Genomic DNA, 24,379 nt, shown 5'->3' with positions numbered 1-24,379 from the left:
TTTTATAAACTTACCTAGAAGCTCCCAGTTTAGCATTGCTGATGAGGTTAGGCTGGGACACCCACTGAAATGGGCTGAGAAAGCAGGAAGAGCAGACACTGCCCCCTACCCTGTATACACAAACAGGCGCAAGCAGGAGTCTATAGATTTGAGTCTACATCTGATGCTTTGGGACTTGGTTAGGAGTCTGAAAATCAGCACATTATTAAAAATTAAGCAAAACTATACATTGTTACAGGAACACTCCCAGATGGGCTATATAAATGCATCATCTACAAGACATTTGTGCAAAGAAAAATCTAGTGTATAATGTCCCTTTAATAACATACTGAAGATCTAAAAGTACTAGAAATGACACAGTTTGTCTGTTGTGTCATTTATTTACAGACTTATCTACGCGCATTTCACTTTTACTTATCCCTGTTGTGCTGCTGTAGAATAACATCAGCCAAGTCTAACTATTTTAAACAAATGAACATCTTGTTTGCTGTAATTGTTTCTCAATAGCCAAACTCCCCCCACCATTTGCATTATTTGGAGGAGGCAACCCTGCTCTAAAGACAACAAGGCTAACTGCGTACGGTCATTATTTTAGTATAAAGAAAGTTGTTATTTGCTGCATCCAACTAGGGACATATATGTAGCAAGGTTAGGCTTGACAAGTCAGCAGGATACATTTTAATTTCTGAGAATTACAGAATCCTCAATATTAAGAGCTAAATTACATTAAAACAATAAAAGTATATTGCAAAGTTGTTTGATTACCCATAACTACCTCTGCACAGGGTTAAGTTCTGCTCAGGTACCACAAGTGATGCAGCTCTCAAGCCAATCAGGAGTGGCAGTCAAGCTTAGCAATGAGCCAATCACAATTGGTTTACTGCTTGCAGCTCAGATGCAGGACTTTGTTTATGTTATCTTTGCAGGGGTTAAACACATTTATCAAGGGTTAACAAAGCACAAGGAGGGAAAGCTTTGTGCACACAGGGTTACATACACAGAGCTAGAAGCAAACCGGCAAACACCTGTATATCACAAAAATACTATTTGCTACAGATTTCATGTACTGTTAAGACAGAAAATAAATTAAATAACAAATAGCGCTTGTGGCACACCTCACCTGTCTCTGTCAGCTATTTCTATTTCATTGGTAACTACAACATCCTGTAATGCACGTGCACAGCTGAGGTGCTCAAGTGTATATCAGGAGTAAGTATGCGCACACATCACATAAAAGGAAATAACAAATAGAGCTTGTGGCACACCTCACCTGTCTCTGTCAGCTATTTCTATTTCATTGGTAACTACAACATCCTGTAATGCACGTGCACAGCTGAGGTGCTCAAGTGTATATCAGGAGTAAGTATGTGCACACATCACATAAAAGGAAATAGCAAATAGCGCTTGTGGCACACCTCAACTGTCTCTGTCAGCTATTTCTATTTCATTGGTAACTACAACATCCTGTAATGCACGTGCACAGCTGAGGTGCTCAGGTGTATATCAGGAGTAAGGATGCGCACACATCACATAAAAGGAAATAACAAATAGCATCTGATTTGTGATAATAAAGCAACACCGCACCTAGCAGCGATTCTTAGAGGAGGATGAGGTTGGCTAAATGATACAAAATGTCACAGAGGTTTTTGTTTGTTTTTGACACCATTGAACAAGACGGGAGAAGCTTAATATTTGTTTTGTCTTCCTGTGTCTTCCACACGACAAAGACAAGGTGTGACACGGGCAAGCTCTGGCGTGCTGCCACCTCTGATCCGTACAGACAATGCAGGATGATCAGAGGACAATACAGAATCAGCCTGTGTGACGTGCACAATGCCGGCTGATGTTACAGTGACGGAGGATAAAGCCGTGTCTGCTGTTGGAGAAGTCGCAGCTTCACACTGCAACAGTATAAACCATTACTGAGCGCAACATGTGTTATACATAGGGCCTTAGAGAAAGCAATGTAACCACAAAATGCAAAAACACCTAGAAATTGTAATATTAAATGATTAACCCCTTAACTGCAAGACCATTTCTACCCCTGTGCTGAGCTGTTTTGTAGTTTTCCGATGCAGCTTCCATTTAGGACCTACTGTAGGTCATTTTCAGTGAGAAACTTACACAAAGTATATATTTATTTCAGCAGACCCAGCAGATTTAAATTGTACCATTATTTTATGCTTATATCTTTATGTGAGAACGCAACAATAAAATGGGTAAAACGTATATATTCATTAAAGGGTTAATAAACAATTGTGTGTGTGTTCTCTAAACACTATAGTTAAAAGAGGAAGGGGTTATCCTCATATAAATAAGGGTCTTTCTGTATAATTATATAACACTGATAAACACATAGGGGCTGCTATGAGGCTCTACTCAAATAAATGCAAATGTATTCACGCAAGGAGATCAGTATTATAACAGTGATCAAATGACAAATAAACCTTATTAACGGGTCATGGGGGTCTCTAGGCAGTTTTAATTACCTAATATAAGAGCGTATGTCTGTGTGTGTGTGTATATATATATATATATATATATGATAGATAGATGGATAAATAAATGCATATATACATACCCACACATATAAGCACACACATAATTATTACAGACAAATTACAATTGAATGTTTTCAATCATTTGTAAACAAAAGCACAGAGACTGGTAAAGAATTTTAGCATATCTTCCAGTAATATAATTACAACTGCCACGGGGGACGCTTCTGGGCAGTGGCCACGATGGTGGCTTATTTTAGAGGCTGAATAGTCTGGCTAATATATCTGTTGCATATCGCCTGACTATGGCACCATCTATGATATGAATTACTATATACTGAAACTGTAGCTCCTGCTAAATCGTTTTGATCTAGATTGTGACGCCAACTTCTGTCCTGAGGTACCGGAACGGTGAGGTACGCAGTGGCGGCCTAGATGTGGGCCAGACCTCCACCTAACCCCCCCCCCCCCTGGTAATCTGGGTATAGCAGCGCTGTACGCTGTCTCTTTCCCTTCCCCTCCCAAAGCAATCTTCTAAAGCTATCTTCTGACAACCTTAACTACATACATTGTCGGCAGAACCATGGCATCCAGTTGGCAAGTTCTCGAAGATACAATTTGCAATATCTTAGAAGAGCACTATCAGACACTGTCTCGCCTAATTGCTAATAGCTTTAGCACACAACCGCAACTTTGTGCAGGTGATGGAGACATATGGCTGCCTATGCTGCCCCTGAAAGTGCAATTACCTACGGAGAAGGCTTTAACTTACCCTAAACCTACAGCTCAGCCAGATGCAGACCCAGTGGACTCCAAAAGTGAGAACCCCTCAATGTTCTAAACACCTATCTCTAGAGCGGAGAGAAACAGCAGAAATAGATATAAAGCTGGCCAGAGAGGTACTCCGAGAAGTGTGGGATGGCCCTCCACAGAACAACCCATACCGGCTAACGCATAGAGGCCTGGAGTCAACCAGACACGTAATGAGGCAAAGTTTAGGCAAAGGTATAGCCTAATGAAACAGTGCTGTGACACTGAGAAACGTGTTGCTGTTGTTATTTTTATACTTTTTAATAAATTATTTTACTCTCATTTTGCTGATGAACCCTCATTTGGAAGAACCATTCAACCTTTTGGAGGTCTCTATTATATTTTTTCAAACTGCTGTTCATTGGCCTGAACAGTTCCAAGATTCCATCCTGAGCTGTTGCCTGTTGCCTTCTGCCTTCCGTGGGCCTTCTACTCACGGTCACGGTACCTGGGATCCCTGGACTCCCCCTGGTGGGACGAGGATACCATCTGTTTCCTGTATCATCACTGGGTCTGCCGGACGACCGGTTGGTTCCGGACTGCCTATACTGCACACTAGTGCTTTTTACCACGTGAATAGGATTCCTAATATCTACTAATATCCTTTGTGTAACAGTCGGATTTGCACTATGTGGCGCCCTCTACCTTCTCCTTCTAGAAATAGATATAAAGCTGGCCAGAGAGGTACTCCGAGAAGTGTGGGACTACCCTCCACAGAACAACCCATACCGGCTAACGCATAGAGGCCTGGAGTCAACCAGACACGTAATGAGGCAAAGTACCGTGACATAAGGCGGAGACAACCGGACCTGAATCTTCCATGTATGAAGGCCGACCGGCCCTCTGAGCAGGCTACTCAGCGATTTACTCAACTTAGTAGACCGGCAGATCGACGAATCCCTCCTCCAGTTAGTGTCTCTCACGCTATATTGGAGCTGCTTACCCCCTCAAAGGCAGATTATCAAGAAGAGGTGAGAGAGACAGTTTGAACTCATACACGCCGATGTCCCTTACACAATGCCCAGTGCCCTAAGTGAATACCCTCCAAAAGTCTCCATGCAGAGGATAAAAATAGAAGTAGGTTAAATCCGCTAAGAGGCGCTGACCACCAGCTGAGTATAGGACTTTGCAGACCTTAGTATGATACCTAACTCAGAACATTGATCCCTGCCTGGACGGCTTTATAACTCATATGTTACAGTTGACTAGTTGTTTTTTTTGTACTTTATTTTTAGCATGATATATCAATATTTTTGTATATTTCTTATTACTGTTGTCTCTCCATAATCACCCCTTTCAGGGTCTGCCTGCAGATTTATATATCGTACGTAACTTCTTAACTTCATGCATATATATATTCCGGTGAACACAAGGAGTGGGATAGTTGTAGGTAATAAATCACCCAGCATGCTGAATATTGAAGCTGAGAGTAGCTAGGCTTTATTGGACCTTTGCGGGTGTCTCTATATTTACTCTGAGTAGAGTCTGACATAATTGGAGAAATTACATAAGTAACTTCATTTTCCCATCTTCTATTTTTGTCTACTGTAACATCTATGGTTATGTTGTTCATTGGGCTATGTATACTCCTGCCAGTTTACCTTTGTCAATGTTATATTATTTTCTCTGTGACGTTTCTTTGACAGTTTTACTTGATGTTTATTTTGCCTCACTGTTTGTTCTCTACTAAGGAAATATCAGGGTATAAAGGGTGCCAGAAGAATAAACAAAAATTTAGGTCCACCCAAAGGAGAAAATGGGAGGGGGCCGTGGACTCTCCTCATACAGAAGGAAAGGAAATTATCTGGTAAGCATAATTTATGTTTTCCTTCTTAATATGAGGAGAGTCCACGACTTCATTCCTTACTTGTAGGAAACATATACCCAAGCTCTAGAGGACATTGAATGAAACGGGAGGGTAAAAGAGAGGCGGACCCTATTCTGAGGGCACCACAGTCTGCAAAACCTTTCTCCCAAAAGCTGCTTCAGCCGAAGCAAAAACGTCAAATTTGTAAAATTTTTAAAAGGTATGTAAGGAGGACCAGGTAGCTGCCCTACAAATCTGCTCCATTGAGGCCTCATTCTTGAAGGCCCAAGATGAAGCCACAGCTCTAGTTGAATGAGCCGTAATCCTCTGAGGAGGCTTAAGTCCCGCTGTCTCATATGCTAAGCGAATAATACTCCTCAACCAAAAAGATAAGGAAGTGGAAGTGGAAGAGGCCCTCTGCCCTCTACGCTTCCAAGAATAAACAACAAACAAGGAAGAAGTCTGTCTGAAATCTTTCGTAATAATCAAGAACATAGGATCTCACCACACAGGATGAAATAAGCCAGCCGTCCAATGCGCCAGAAGTGAGGGTATAAAATATAACTTTTATTATCAAATGCAGATAAAAGTTCTCGTAGTATAATGTGTAAAGAACAATATCACAGCTAGTGACCCAGCCAGCCGCCATTCACCATTCCAAAATGTTTTGTGCCTGAACCGGCACTTCGTCAGGGATAGGGTTAACTGTAATTCGTTCAGTTTAAAAAGCATACGTTATCCTATCATAAATGACTTAGACCTTTCAGCCTATCAGATCATATAATATTCTACACGTCATGAAATCTGTTTAACGGTGTGAGGCCGCATTGAGATGGGATATATTACGTTCCTTAAAAGTTTAACACTAAAGTTAACACTAATGCAGATAGGTGATAAAGAAATGTGAACTGGAATTAAACCACATTGTTATCAGAATATTTAGACAGGAGCGATCATTATTGTAAACCTCCCTGTAATGTTATGAGTTCGTTACTGTGTTACCAAGTATGTAATGAGTAGATGACTAGAGCATACTTGCAAAGTGCCTTAGAGAGATACAAATTGTTATAGAGAATCATAGGTACTATTAGCATTGGTTAGTTTAATTTATGTTAAGATAAGAAGACCATTATCGGAGTTATTAACCCCTTAATGACCACAATGTACCCTGTATGTCACTGGTTGTTAAGGGTTTTTTCAGGACATAATAGCACAAGTCTAGCAAGAACACACTATTAATGCACTCCCTCCAGCAGGCTTTGTGGAATAGAGCAGTCTCAACGCTGGTGGCAAGACCGCGCTATAAAATAATCAAGTCCCAAAAAAAGGCCAGCGACATACAGGGTACGTCGCTGGTCCTTAAGGGGTTAATGTATTAGGGAGTGAAAAGAAACTAAAATAAAATGCAATGTAATTTTGCTGTTTAGATACCCTTAGAAACTATCTGTAATAAATTACAGAAAATAGAAAAATATTACAAGAATTTTAAACTAATTACACCGAATCAAATCCCCCTGATAAAATAAAAAATGCAAACAGAATAGCCCTCTAATATAGGAAAAAGCAAGAGGCAAATAGGAATGGGCTCTTAAATAAAGAAAATATTTGGCGGCAAGTATGACGCACAACAAACAGAAATATATTTTTTGGCGCCAAAAACGTCCGTAAAGGACACATTCGCGTCATAGATGACGCAACCTTGTGAAGGACTCAGCGTCAACTAAGACGCCAGAAATGACAAATTTTGCGTCAACGAACGTAACTTTGTGCCAAAAAATCTTGTGCCAAGAATGACGCAATAAACTTTGGCATTTTGCGCCCTCGTGAGCCTAATTCTGCCCGCAAATTTAAAAGACAGTCAATTTGAAAAAGAGACTATACCCCAGGTAAGAAATAAATTTTCATAAAAAAGCATTTCCCAGATATGAAACTGACAGTCTGCAAAAAGGAAATATACTGAAAACCTGAATCACGGCAAATATAAGTACAATACATATATTTAGAACTTTATATAAAAACATAAAGTGCCAAAACATAGCTGAGAGTGTCTTAAATAAGAAAAACATATTTACCCAAAGACACCCATCCACATATATCAGATAGCCAAACCAGTACTGAAACGGTTATCAGTAGAGGTAATGGTATATAAGAGTATATCGTCGATCTGAGAATGGAGGTAGGAGATGAATCTCTATAACCGATAACAGAGAACCTATGAAATAGATCTCCCGTGAGGAGAACCATTGCATTCAATAGGTGATACTTCCCTTCACATCCCTCTGACATTGACTGTACTCCGAGAGGAATCAGGCTTCAAAATGCTGAGAAGCGCAAATCAACATAGAAATCTTAGCAAAAACTTATTTCACCACCTAAATAGGAAGCAAAGTTTGTAAAACTGAATTGTGGGTGTGGTGAGAGGTGTATTTATAGGCATTTTGAGGTTTGGGAAACTTTGCTCCTCCAGGTAGGATTGTATATCCCATACGTCACTAGCTCATGGACTCTTGCCAATTACATGAAAGAAATTGTATGTTTTATCTAAATCACAAAAGAACATTTTTTTTCTTTTTTCTTTTTAATCACCATCATTTGATCATCTTTTCTATAGAACTTATGATTAAAGTGCTGCTGGTGTCTGCCTATCCCCTGCAGTACCCTAGCACTCACAGAGTATACACAAGGTTTGACAATACGCACTGACGATCCTTCCCACAGACGTTGTTACATGTGGGCAACACTGGCAGAAATAACGCAGCATCAGACATTGTGTCTCACTATATTATACAATGCTATATCACTAGCAGAAATAACGCAGCATCAGACATTGTGTCTCACTATATTATACAATGCTACATCACTGGCAGAAATAACGCAGCATCAGACATTGTGTCTCACTATATTATACAATGCTACATCACTAGCAGAAATAACGCAGCATCAGACATTGTGTCTCACTATATTATACAATGCTACATCACTAGCAGAAATAACAGCCTCAGACACTGTGTCTCACTATATTATACAATGCTACATCACTGGCAGAAATAACAGCATCAGACATTGTGTCTCACTATATTATACAATGCTACATCAGTGGCAGAAATAACAGCATCAGACATTGTGTCTCACTATATTATACAATGCTACATCACTGGCAGAAATAACAGCATCAGACATTGTGTCTCACTATATTATACAATGCTACATCACTAGCAGAAATAACGCAGCATCAGACATTGTGTCTCACTATATTATACAATGCTACATCACTAGCAGAAATAACGCAGCATCAGACATTGTGTCTCACTATATTATACAATGCTACATCACTGGCAGAAATAACAGCATCAGACATTGTGTCTCACTATATTATACAATGCTATATCACTGGCAGAAATAACAGCATCAGACATTGTGTCTCACTATATTATACAATGCTACATCACTGGCAGAAATAACAGCATCATACATTGTGTCTCACTATATTATACAATGCTACATCACTAGCAGAAATAACGCAGCATCAGACATTGTGTCTCACTATATTATACAATGCTACATCACTGACAGAAATAACGCAGCATCAGACATTGTGTCTCACTATATTATACAATGCTACATCATTAGCAGAAATAACGCAGCATCAGACATTGTGTCTCACTATATTATACAATGCTACATCACTGGCAGAAATAACGCAGCATCAGACATTGTGTCTCACTATATTATACAATGCTACATCACTAGCAGAAATAACAGCATCAGACATTGTGTCTCACTATATTATACAATGCTATATCACTAGCAGAAATAACACAGCATCAGACATTGTGTCTCACTATATTATACAATGCTATATCACTGGCAGAAATAACAGCATCAGACATTGTGTCTCACTATATTATACAATGCTACATCACTAGCAGAAATAACGCAGCATCAGACATTGTGTCTCACTATATTATACAATGCTACATCACTAGCAGAAATAACGCAGCATCAGACATTGTGTCTCACTATATTATACAATGCTACATCACTGGCAGAAATAACAGCATCAGACATTGTGTCTCACTATATTATACAATGCTATATCACTGGCAGAAATAACAGCATCAGACATTGTGTCTCACTATATTATACAATGCTACATCACTGGCAGAAATAACAGCATCATACATTGTGTCTCACTATATTATACAATGCTACATCACTAGCAGAAATAACGCAGCATCAGACATTGTGTCTCACTATATTATACAATGCTACATCACTGACAGAAATAACGCAGCATCAGACATTGTGTCTCACTATATTATACAATGCTACATCATTAGCAGAAATAACGCAGCATCAGACATTGTGTCTCACTATATTATACAATGCTACATCACTGGCAGAAATAACGCAGCATCAGACATTGTGTCTCACTATATTATACAATGCTACATCACTAGCAGAAATAACAGCATCAGACATTGTGTCTCACTATATTATACAATGCTATATCACTAGCAGAAATAACACAGCATCAGACATTGTGTCTCACTATATTATACAATGCTATATCACTAGCAGAAATAACGCAGCATCAGACATTGTGTCTCACTATATTATACAATGCTATATCACTAGCAGAAATAACGCAGCATCAGACATTGTGTCTCACTATATTATACAATGCTATATCACTAGCAGAAATAACACAGCATCAGACATTGTGTCTCACTATATTATACAATGCTGCATCACTGGCAGAAATAACACAGCATCACACATTGTGTCTCACTATATTATACAATGCTACATCACTGGCAGAAATAACAGCATCAGACATTGTGTCTCACTATATTATACAATGCTACATCACTAGCAGAAATAACGCAGCATCACACATTGTGTCTCACTATATTATATAATGCTACATCACTGGCAGAAATAACAGCATCAGACATTGTGTCTCACTATATTATACAATGCTACATCACTGACAGAAATAACGCAGCATCAGACATTGTGTCTCACTATATTATACAATGCTACATCAGTGGCAGAAATAACAGCATCAGACATTGTGTCTCACTATATTATACAATGCTGCATCACTGACAGAAATAACGCAGCATCAGACATTGTGTCTCACTATATTATACAATGCTACATCACTGGCAGAAATAACAGCATCAGACATTGTGTCTCACTATATTATACAATGCTACATCACTAGCAGAAATAACACAGCATCAGACATTGTGTCTCACTATATTATACAATGCTATATCACTAGCAGAAATAACACAGCATCAGACATTGTGTCTCACTATATTATACAATGCTATATCACTAGCAGAAATAACACAGCATCAGACATTGTGTCTCACTATATTATACAATGCTACATCACTAGCAGAAATAACGCAGCATCAGACATTGTGTCTCACTATATTATACAATGCTACATCACTAGCAGAAATAACAGCATCAGACACTGTGTCTCACTATATTATACAATGCTACATCATTAGCAGAAATAACGCAGCATCAGACACTGTGTCTCACTATATTATACAATGCTACATCACTGGCAGAAATAACGCAGCATCAGACATTGTGTCTCACTATATTATACAATGCTACATCACTGGCAGAAATAACAGCATCAGACATTGTGTCTCACTATATTATACAATGCTGCATCACTGACAGAAATAACGCAGCATCAGACATTGTGTCTCACTATATTATACAATGCTACATCACTGGCAGAAATAACAGCATCAGACATTGTGTCTCACTATATTATACAATGCTGCATCACTGACAGAAATAACGCAGCATCAGACATTGTGTCTCACTATATTATACAATGCTACATCACTGGCAGAAATAACAGCATCAGACATTGTGTCTCACTATATTATACAATGCTACATCACTGGCAGAAATAACGCAGCATCAGACATTGTGTCTCACTATATTATACAATGCTATATCACTAGCAGAAATAACGCAGCATCAGACATTGTGTCTCACTATATTATACAATGCTATATCACTAGCAGAAATAACAACATCAGACATTGTGTCTCACTATATTATACAATGCTACATCACTGGCAGAAATAACGCAGCATCAGACATTGTGTCTCGCTATATTATACAATGCTACATCACTAGCAGAAATAGCGCAGCATCAGACATTGTGTCTCACTATATTATACAATGCTACATCACTGGCAGAAATAACAGCATCAGACATTGTGTCTCACTATATTATACAATGCTATATCACTGGCAGAAATAACGCAGCATCAGACATTGTGTCTCACTATATTATACAATGCTACATCACTGGCAGAAATAACAGCATCAGACATTGTGTCTCACTATATTATACAATGCTATATCACTGACAGAAATAACAGCATCAGACATTGTGTCTCACTATATTATACAATGCTACATCACTAGCAGAAATAACGCAGCAGCAGACATTGTGTCTCACTATATTATACAATGCTACATCACTAGCAGAAATAACGCAGCATCAGACATTGTGTCTCACTATATTATACAATGCTATATCACTAGCAGAAATAACAGCATCAGACATTGTGTCTCACTATATTATACAATGCTACATCACTGACAGAAATAACAGCATCAGACATTGTGTCTCACTATATTATACAATGCTATATCACTGGCAGAAATAGCGCAGCATCAGACATTGTGTCTCACTATATTATACAATGCTACATCACTAGCAGAAATAACGCAGCATCAGACATTGTGTCTCACTATATTATACAATGCTATATCACTGGCAGAAATAACAGCATCAGACATTGTGTCTCACTATATTATACAATGCTACATCACTGACAGAAATAACAGCATCAGACATTGTGTCTCACTATATTATACAATGCTATATCACTGGCAGAAATAGCGCAGCATCAGACATTGTGTCTCACTATATTATACAATGCTACATCACTAGCAGAAATAACGCAGCATTAGACATTGTGTCTCACTATATTATACAATGCTACATCACTGGCAGAAATAACGCAGCATCAGACATTGTGTCTCACTATATTATACAGTGCTACATCACTAGCAGAAATAACAGCATCAGACATTGTGTCTCACTATATTATACAATGCTACATCACTGGCAGAAATAACAGCATCAGACATTGTGTCTCACTATATTATACAATGCTACATCACTAGCAGAAATAACGCAGCATCAGACATTGTGTCTCACTATATTATACAATGCTACATCACTGGCAGAAATAACGCAGCATCAGACATTGTGTCTCACTATATTATACAATGCTGCATCACTAGCAGAAATAACAGCATCAGACATTGTGTCTCACTATATTATACAATGCTATATCACTAGCAGAAATAACAGCATCAGACATTGTGTCTCACTATATTATACAATGCTATATCACTAGCAGAAATAACGCAGCATCAGACATTGTGTCTCACTATATTATACAATGCTGCATCACTGGCAGAAATAACAGCATCAGACATTGTGTCTCACTATATTATACAATGCTACATCACTGGCAGAAATAACAGCATCAGAGATTGTGTCTCACTATATTATACAATGCTACATCACTAGCAGAAATAACAGCATCAGACATTGTGTCTCACTATATTATACAATGCTACATCAGTGGCAGAAATAACGCAGCATCAGACATTGTGTCTCACTATATTATACAATGCTACATCACTAGCAGAAATAACAGCATCAGACATTGTGTCTCACTATATTATACAATGCTACATCAGTGGCAGAAATAACGCAGCATCAGACATTGTGTCTCACTATATTATACAATGCTACATCACTAGCAGAAATAACGCAGCATCAGACATTGTGTCTCACTATATTATACAATGCTGCATCACTGGCAGAAATAACGCAGCATCAGACATTGTGTCTCACTATATTATACAATGCTGTATCACTGACAGAAATAACAGCATCAGACATTGTGTCTCACTATATTATACAATGCTACATCACTAGCAGAAATAACGCAGCATCAGACATTGTGTCTCACTATATTATACAATGCTATATCACTGACAGAATTAACAGCATCAGACATTGTGTCTCACTATATTATACAATGCTACATCACTAGCAGAAATAACAGCATCAGGCATTGTGTCTCACTATATTATACAATGCTACATCACTAGCAGAAATAACAGCATCAGATATTGTGTCTCACTATATTATACAATGCTATATCACTGGCAGAAATAACAGCATCAGACATTGTGTCTCACTATATTATACAATGCTGCATCACTGGCAGAAATAACGCAGCATCAGACATTGTGTCTCACTATATTATACAATGCTACATCACTGACAGAAATAACGCAGCATCAGACATTGTGTCTCACTATATTATACAATGCTATATCACTGGCAGAAATAACGCAGCATCAGACATTGTGTCTCACTATATTATACAATGCTATATCACTAGCAGAAATAACGCAGCATCAGACATTGTGTCTCACTATATTATACAATGCTACATCACTGGCAGAAATAACAGCATCAGATATTGTGTCTCACTATATTATACAATGCTGCATCACTGGCAGAAATAACAGCATCAGAAATTGTGTCTCACTATATTATACAATGCTACATCACTGGCAGAAATAACGCAGCATCAGACATTGTGTCTCACTATATTATACAATGCTACATCACTAGCAGAAATAACGCAGCATCAGACATTGTGTCTCACTATATTATACAATGCTATATCACTAGCAGAAATAACAGCATCAGACATTGTGTCTCACTATATTATACAATGCTACATCACTGGCAGAAATAACGCAGCATTAGACATTGTGCCTCACTATATTATACAATGCTACATCACTAGCATAAATAACGCAGCATCAGACATTGTGTCTCACTATATTATACAATGCTACATCACTAGCAGAAATAACACAGCATCAGACATTGTGTCTCACTATATTATACAATGCTGTATCACTGGCAGAAATAACGCAGCATCAGACATTGTGTCTCACTATATTATACAATGCTATATCACTGGCAGAAATAACAGCATCAGACATTGTGTCTCACTATATTATACAATGCTATATCACTAGCAGAAATAACGCAGCATCAGACATTGTGTCTCACTATATTATACAATGCTGCATCACTGGCAGAAATAACGCAGCATCACACATTGTGTCTCACTATATTATACAATGCTACATTACTAGCAGAAATAACACAGCATCAGACATTGTGTCTCACTATATTATACAATGCTACATCACTGGCAGAAATAACGCAGCATCAGACATTGTGTCTCACTATATTATACAATGCTACATCACTGGCAGAAATAACGCAGCATCAGACATTGTGTCTCACTATATTATACAATGCTACATGACTAGCAGAAATAACAGCATCAGGCATTGTGTCTCACTATATTATACAATGCTACATCACTAGCAGAAATAACACAGCATCAGACATTGTGTCTCACTATATTATACAATGCTACATCACTAGCAGAAATAACAGCATCAGGCATTGTGTCTCACTATATTATACAATGCTACATCACTAGCAGAAATAACAGCATCAGACATTGTGTCTCACTATATTATACAATGCTACATCACTGACAGAAATAACGCAGCATCAGACATTGTGTCTCACTATATTATACAATGCTCCATCACTGGCAGAAATAACACAGCATCAGACATTGTGTCTCACTATATTATACAATGCTACATCACTGACAGAAATAACGCAGCATCAGACATTGTGTCTCACTATATTATACAATGCTATATCACTAGCAGAAATAACAGCATCAGGCATTGTGTCTCACTATATTATACAATGCTACATCACTAGCAGAAATAACACAGCATCAGACATTGTGTCTCACTATATTATACAATACTACATCACTAGCAGAAATAACAGCATCAGGCATTGTGTCTCACTATATTATACAATGCTACATCACTAGCAGAAATAACACAGCATCAGACATTGTGTCTCACTATATTATACAATGCTACATCACTGACAGAAATAACGCAGCATCAGACATTGTGTCTCACTATATTATACAATGCTACATCACTGGCAGAAATAACACAGCATCACACATTGTGTCTCACTATATTATACAATGCTACATCACTAGCAGAAATAACAGCATCAGACATTGTGTCTCACTATATTATACAATGCTACATCACTAGCAGAAATAACGCAGCATCAGACATTGTGTCTCACTATATTATACAATGCTACATCACTAGCAGAAATAACTCAGCATCAGACATTGTGTCTCACTATATTATACAATGCTACATCACTGGCAGAAATAACGCAGCATCAGACATTGTGTCTCACTATATTATACAATGCTACATCACTGGCAGAAATAACAGCATCAGACATTGTGTCTCACTATATTATACAATGCTGCATCACTGGCAGAAATAACGCAGCATCAGACATTGTGTCTCACTATATTATACAATGCTACATCACTGACAGAAATAACGCAGCATCAGACACTGTGTCTCACTATATTATACAATGCTACATCACTGACAGAAATAACGCAGCATCAGACATTGTGTCTCACTATATTATACAATGCTACATCACTGGCAGAAATAACAGCATCAGACATTGTGTCTCACTATATTATACAATGCTACATCACTAGCAGAAATAACAGCATCAGACATTGTGTCTCACTATATTATACAATGCTACATCATTAGCAGAAATAACGCAGCATCAGACATTGTGTCTCACTATATTATACAATGCTGCATCACTGGCAGAAATAACGCAGCATCACACATTGTGTCTCACTATATTATACAATGCTACATCACTAGCAGAAATAACACAGCATCAGACATTGTGTCTCACTATATTATACAATGCTGTATCACTGGCAGAAATAACGCAGCATCAGACATTGTGTCTCACTATATTATACAATGCTATATCACTGGCAGAAATAACAGCATCAGACATTGTGTCTCACTATATTATACAATGCTATATCACTAGCAGAAATAACGCAGCATCAGACATTGTGTCTCACTATATTATACAATGCTGCATCACTGGCAGAAATAACGCAGCATCACACATTGTGTCTCACTATATTATACAATGCTACATCACTAGCAGAAATAACACAGCATCAGACATTGTGTCTCACTATATTATACAATGCTACATCACTGGCAGAAATAACGCAGCATCAGACATTGTGTCTCACTATATTATACAATGCTACATCACTGGCAGAAATAACGCAGCATCAGACATTGTGTCTCACTATATTATACAATGCTACATGACTAGCAGAAATAACAGCATCAGGCATTGTGTCTCACTATATTATAGAATGCTATATCACTAGCAGAAATAACACAGCATCAGACATTGTGTCTCACTATATTATACAATGCTACATCACTAGCAGAAATAACAGCATCAGACATTGTGTCTCACTATATTATACAATGCTACATCACTAGCAGAAATAACACAGCATCAGACATTGTGTCTCACTATATTATACAATGCTACATCACTGACAGAAATAACGCAGCATCAGACATTGTGTCTCACTATATTATACAATGCTACATCACTGGCAGAAATAACACAGCATCAGACATTGTGTCTCACTATATTATACAATGCTACATCACTGACAGAAATAACGCAGCATCAGACATTGTGTCTCACTATATTATACAATGCTATATCACTAGCAGAAATAACAGCATCAGGCATTGTGTCTCACTATATTATACAATGCTACATCACTAGCAGAAATAACACAGCATCAGACATTGTGTCTCACTATATTATACAATGCTACATCACTAGCAGAAATAACAGCATCAGGCATTGTGTCTCACTATATTATACAATGCTACATCACTAGCAGAAATAACACAGCATCAGACATTGTGTCTCACTATATTATACAATGCTACATCACTGACAGAAATAACGCAGCATCAGACATTGTGTCTCACTATATTATACAATGCTACATCACTGGCAGAAATAACACAGCATCACACATTGTGTCTCACTATATTATACAATGCTACATCACTAGCAGAAATAACAGCATCAGACATTGTGTCTCACTATATTATACAATGCTACATCACTAGCAGAAATAACGCAGCATCAGACATTGTGTCTCACTATATTATACAATGCTACATCACTAGCAGAAATAACTCAGCATCAGACATTGTGTCTCACTATATTATACAATGCTACATCACTGGCAGAAATAACGCAGCATCAGACATTGTGTCTCACTATATTATACAATGCTACATCACTGGCAGAAATAACAGCATCAGACATTGTGTCTCACTATATTATACAATGCTGCATCACTGGCAGAAATAACGCAGCATCAGACATTGTGTCTCACTATATTATACAATGCTACATCACTGACAGAAATAACGCAGCATCAGACACTGTGTCTCACTATATTATACAATGCTACATCACTGACAGAAATAACGCAGCATCAGACATTGTGTCTCACTATATTATACAATGCTACATCACTGGCAGAAATAACAGCATCAGACATTGTGTCTCACTATATTATACAATGCTACATCACTAGCAGAAATAACAGCATCAGACATTGTGTCTCACTATATTATACAATGCTACATCATTAGCAGAAATAACGCAGCATCAGACATTGTGTCTCACTATATTATACAATGCTACATCACTGGCAGAAATAACTCAGCATCAGACATTGTGTCTCACTATATTATACAATGCTACATCACTGGCAGAAATAACAGCATCAGACATTGTGTCTCACTATATTATACAATGCTACATCACTGACAGAAATAACGCAGCATCAGACATTGTGTCTCACTATATTATACAATGCCACATCACTGGCAGAAATAACACAGCATCACACATTGTGTCTCACTATATTATACAATGCTACATCACTAGCAGAAATAACAGCATCAGACATTGTGTCTCACTATATTATACAATGCTACATCACTGGCAGAAATAACGCAGCATCAGACATTGTGTCTCACTATATTATACAATGCTAAATCACTAGCAGAAATAACAGCATCAGGCATTGTGTCTCACTATATTATACAATGCTATATCACTAGCAGAAATAACAGCATCACACATTGTGTCTCACTATATTATACAATGCTATATCACTAGCAGAAATAACACAATCAGACATTGTGTCTCACTATATTATACAATGCTACATCACTAGCAGAAATAACAGCATCAGGCATTGTGTCTCACTATATTATACAATGCTACATCACTGGCAGAAATAACAGCATCAGACATTGTGTCTCACTATATTATACAATGCTACATCACTGGCAGAAATAAAGCAGCATCAGACATTGTGTCTCACTATATTATACAATGCTACATCACTAGCAGAAATAACAGCATCAGACATTGTGTCTCACTATATTATACAATGCTACATCACTGACAGAATTAACAGCATCAGACATTGTGTCTCACTATATTATACAATGCTACATCACTGGCAGAAATAACAGCATCAGGCATTGTGTCTCACTATATTATACAATGCTACATCACTAGCAGAAATAACAGCATCAGACATTGTGTCTCACTATATTATACAATGCTATATCACTGACAGAAATAACGCAGCATCAGACATTGTGTCTCACTATATTATACAATGCTACATCACTAGCAGAAATAACAGCATCAGACATTGCGTCTCACTATATTATACAATGCTATATCACTAGCAGAAATAACGCAGCATCAGACATTGTGTCTCACTATATTATACAATGCTGCATCACTGACAGAAATAACGCAGCATCAGGCACTGTGTCTCACTATATTATACAATGCTACATCACTGGCAGAAATAACAGCATCAGACATTGTGTCTCACTATATTATACAATGCTATATCACTAGCAGAAATAACGCAGCATCAGACATTGTGTCTCACTATATTATACAATGCTACATCACTAGCAGAAATAACAGCATCAGACATTGTGTCTCACTATATTATACAATGCTACATCACTGGCAGAAATAACAGCATCAGACATTGTGTCTCACTATATTATACAATGCTATATCACTAGCAGAAATAACGCAGCATCAGACATTGTGTCTCACTATATTATACAATGCTACATCACTGGCAGAAATAACAGCATCAGACATTGTGTCTCACTATATTATACAATGTTATATCACTAGCAGAAATAACGCAGCATCAGACATTGTGTCTCACTATATTATACAATGCTATATCACTAGCAGAAATAACGCAGCATCAGACATTGTGTCTCACTATATTATACAATGCTATATCACTAGCAGAAATAACGCAGCATCAGACATTGTGTCTCACTATATTATACAATGCTACATCACTAGCAGAAATAACAGCATCAGACATTGTGTCTCACTATATTATACAATGCTATATCACTAGCAGAAATAACACAGCATCAGACATTGTGTCTCACTATATTATACAATGCTACATCACTAGCAGAAATAACGCAGCATCAGACATTGTGTCTCACTATATTATACAATGCTATATCACTGGCAGAAATAACGCAGCATCAGACATTGTGTCTCACTATATTATACAATGCTATATCACTGGCAGAAATAACGCAGCATCAGACAATGTGTCTCACTATATTATACAATGCTGCATCACTGGCAGAAATAACACAGCATCAGACATTGTGTCTCACTATATTATACAATGCTACATCACTAGCAGAAATAACGCAGCATCACACATTGTGTCTCACTATATTATACAATGCTATATCACTAGCAGAAATAACAGCATCAGACATTGTGTCTCACTATATTATACAATGCTACATCACTAGCAGAAATAACGCAGCATCAGACATTGTGTCTCACTATATTATACAATGCTATATCACTAGCAGAAATAACAGCATCAGACATTGTGTCTCACTATATTATACAATGCTACATCACTGGCAGAAATAACGCAGCATCAGACATTGTGTCTCACTATATTATACAATGCTACATCACTAGCAGAAATAACGCAGCATCAGACATTGTGTCTCACTATATTATACAATGCTACATCACTGACAGAATTAACAGCATCAGACATTGTGTCTCACTATATTATACAATGCTATATCACTGGCAGAAATAATGCAGCATCAGACATTGTGTCTCACTATATTATACAATGCTATATCACTGGCAGAAATAACTCAGCATCAGACATTGTGTCTCACTATATTATACAATGCTATATCACTGGCAGAAATAACAGCATCAGACATTGTGTCTCACTATATTATACAATGCTACATCACTAGCAGAAATAACAGCATCAGACATTGTGTCTCACTATATTATACAATGCTATATCACTGGCAGAAATAACAGCATCAGACATTGTGTCTCACTATATTATACAATGCTATATCACTGGCAGAAATAACAGCATCAGACATTGTGTCTCACTATATTATACAATGCTACATCACTGACAGAAATAACGCAGCATCAGACATTGTGTCTCACTATATTATACAATGCTGCATCACTGGCAGAAATAACAGCATCAGACATTGTGTCTCACTATATTATACAATGCTACATCAATGGCAGAAATAAAAGCATCAGACATTGTGTCTCACTATATTATACAATGCTACATCACTAGCAGAAATAACAGCATCAGACATTGTGTCTCACTATATTATACAATGCTATATCACTGGCAGAAATAACAGCATCAGGCATTGTGTCTCACTATATTATACAATGCTACATCACTGGCAGAAATAACAGCATCAGACATTGTGTCTCACTATATTATACAATGCTACATCAGTGGCAGAAATAACGCAGCATCAGACATTGTGTCTCACTATATTATACAATGCTGCATCACTGGCAGAAATAACGCAGCATCAGACATTGTGTCTCACTATATTATACAATGCTACATCACTAGCAGAAATAACGCAGCATCAGACATTGTGTCTCACTATATTATACAATGCTACATCACTAGCAGTAATAACGCAGCATCAGACATTGTGTCTCACTATATTATACAATGCTACATCACTGGCAGAAATAACAGCATCAGACATTGTGTCTCACTATATTATACAATGCTACATCACTGGCAGAAATAACAGCATCAGACATTGTGTCTCACTATATTATACAATGCTACATCACTGGCAGAAATAACAGCATCAGACATTGTGTCTCACTATATTATACAATGCTACATCACTAGCAGAAATAACAGCATCAGACATTGTGTCTCACTATATTATACAATGCTACATCACTGGCAGAAATAACAGCATCAGACATTGTGTCTCACTATATTATACAATGCTACATCACTAGCAGAAATAACGCAGCATCAGACATTGTGTCTCACTATATTATACAATGCTACATCATTAGCAGAAATAACGCAGCATCAGACATTGTGTCTCACTATATTATACAATGCTATATCACTGGCAGAAATAACGCAGCATCAGACATTGTGTCTCACTATATTATACAATGCTACATCACTGGCAGAAATAACGCTGCATCAGACATTGTGTCTCACTATATTATACAATGCTACATCACTGGCAGAAATAACGCAGCATCAGACATTGTGTCTCACTATATTATACAATGCTACATCACTGGCAGAAATAACAGCATCAGACATTGTGTCTCACTATATTATACAATGCTACATCACTAGCAGAAATAACAGCATCAGACATTGTGTCTCACTATATTATACAATGCTACATCACTGACAGAAATAACGCAGCATCAGACATTGTGTCTCACTATATTATACAATGCTACATCACTGGCAGAAATAACGCAGCATCAGACATTGTGTCTCACTATATTATACAATGCTATATCACTAGCAGAAATAACGCAGCATCAGACATTGTGTCTCACTATATTATACAATGCTATATCACTAGCAGAAATAACGCAGCATCAGACATTGTGTCTCACTATATTATACAATGCTACATAACTAGCAGAAATAACAGCATCAGACATTGTGTCTCACTATATTATACAATGCTACATCACTAGCAGAAATAACGCAGCATCAGACATTGTGTCTCACTATATTATACAATGCTACATCACTGGCAGAAATAACAGCATCAGACATTGTGTCTCACTATATTATACAATGCTATATCACTAGCAGAAATAACAGCATCAGACATTGTGTCTCACTATATTATACAATGCTACATCACTAGCAGAAATAACAGCATCAGACATTGTGTCTCACTATATTATACAATGCTACATCACCAGCAGAAATAACGCAGCATCAGACATTGTGTCTCACTATATTATACAATGCTACATCACTGACAGAAATAACGCAGCATCAGACATTGTGTCTCACTATATTATACAATGCTACATCACTGGCAGAAATAACGCAGCATCAGACATTGTGTCTCACTATATTATACAATGCTACATCACTAGCAGAAATAACGCAGCATCAGACATTGTGTCTCACTATATTATACAATGCTACATCACTGGCAGAAATAACGCAGCATCAGACATTGTGTCTCACTATATTATACAATGCTACATCACTAGCAGAAATAACGCAGCATCAGACATTGTGTCTCACTATATTATACAATGCTACATCACTAGCAGAAATAACGCAGCATCAGACATTGTGTCTCACTATATTATACAATGCTACATCACTAGCAGAAATAACGCAGCATCAGACATTGTGTCTCACTATATTATACAATGCTATATCACTGGCAGAAATAACAGCATCAGACACTGTGTCTTACTATATTATACAATGCTACATCACTGGCAGAAATAACAGCATCAGACATTGTGTCTCACTATATTATACAATGCTACATCACTAGCAGAAATAACGCAGCATCAGACATTGTGTCTCACTATATTATACAATGCTACATCACTGGCAGAAATAACGCAGCATCAGACATTGTGTCTCCCTATATTATACAATGCTATATCACTGGCAGAAATAACGCAGCATCAGACATTGTGTCTCACTATATTATAGAATGCTATATCACTAGCAGAAATAACGCAGCATCAGACATTGTGTCTCACTATATTATACAATGCTACATCACTAGCAGAAATAACAGCATCAGACATTGTGTCTCACTATATTATACAATGCTACATCACTAGCAGAAATAACAGCATCAGACATTGTGTCTCACTATATTATACAATGCTACATCACTAGCAGAAATAACGCAGCATCAGACATTGCGTCTCACTATATTATACAATGCTATATCACTAGCAGAAATAACGCAGCATCAGACATTGTGTCTCACTATATTATACAATGCTACATCACTGGCAGAAATAACAGCATCAGACATTGTGTCTCACTATATTATACAATGCTGTATCACTGGCAGAAATAACAGCATCAGACATTGTGTCTCACTATATTATACAATGCTACATCACTGGCAGAAATAACAGCATCAGACATTGTGTCTCACTATATTATACAATGCTATATCACTAGCAGAAATAACAGCATCAGACATTGTGTCTCACTATATTATACAATGCTACATCACTGGCAGAAATAACAGCATCAGACATTGTGTCTCACTATATTATACAATGCTGTATCACTGGCAGAAATAACGCAGCATCAGACATTGTGTCTCACTATATTATACAATGCTATATCACTGGCAGAAATAACAGCATCAGACATTGTGTCTCACTATATTATACAATGCTACATCACTAGCAGAAATAACACAGCATCAGACATTGTGTCTCACTATATTATACAATGCTATATCACTAGCAGAAATAACGCAGCATCAGACATTGCGTCTCACTATATTATACAATGCTACATCACTGGCAGAAATAACAGCATCAGACATTGTGTCTCACTATATTATACAATGCTGTATCACTGGCAGAAATAACGCAGCATCAGACATTGTGTCTCACTATATTATACAATGCTTTATCACTGACAGAAATAAC

General features: G+C 37.4%; 1 protein-coding gene across 2 annotated transcripts in view; it reads right to left on the bottom strand.

The window, feature by feature from the left end:
- B3GNTL1 (UDP-GlcNAc:betaGal beta-1,3-N-acetylglucosaminyltransferase like 1) overlaps positions 1 to 24,379 on the bottom strand; it is a 1,507,642-nt gene that overhangs the window by 410,693 nt on the left and 1,072,570 nt on the right. The window lies entirely within an intron of this gene.

The sequence above is a fragment of the Bombina bombina genome, chromosome 1, assembly GCF_027579735.1.
Source record: "Bombina bombina isolate aBomBom1 chromosome 1, aBomBom1.pri, whole genome shotgun sequence".
NCBI classification, from domain to species: domain Eukaryota; kingdom Metazoa; phylum Chordata; class Amphibia; order Anura; family Bombinatoridae; genus Bombina; species Bombina bombina.
The sequence above is the reverse complement of the archived record's forward strand: the minus strand, read 5'-3'. Positions and strand labels throughout refer to the sequence as shown.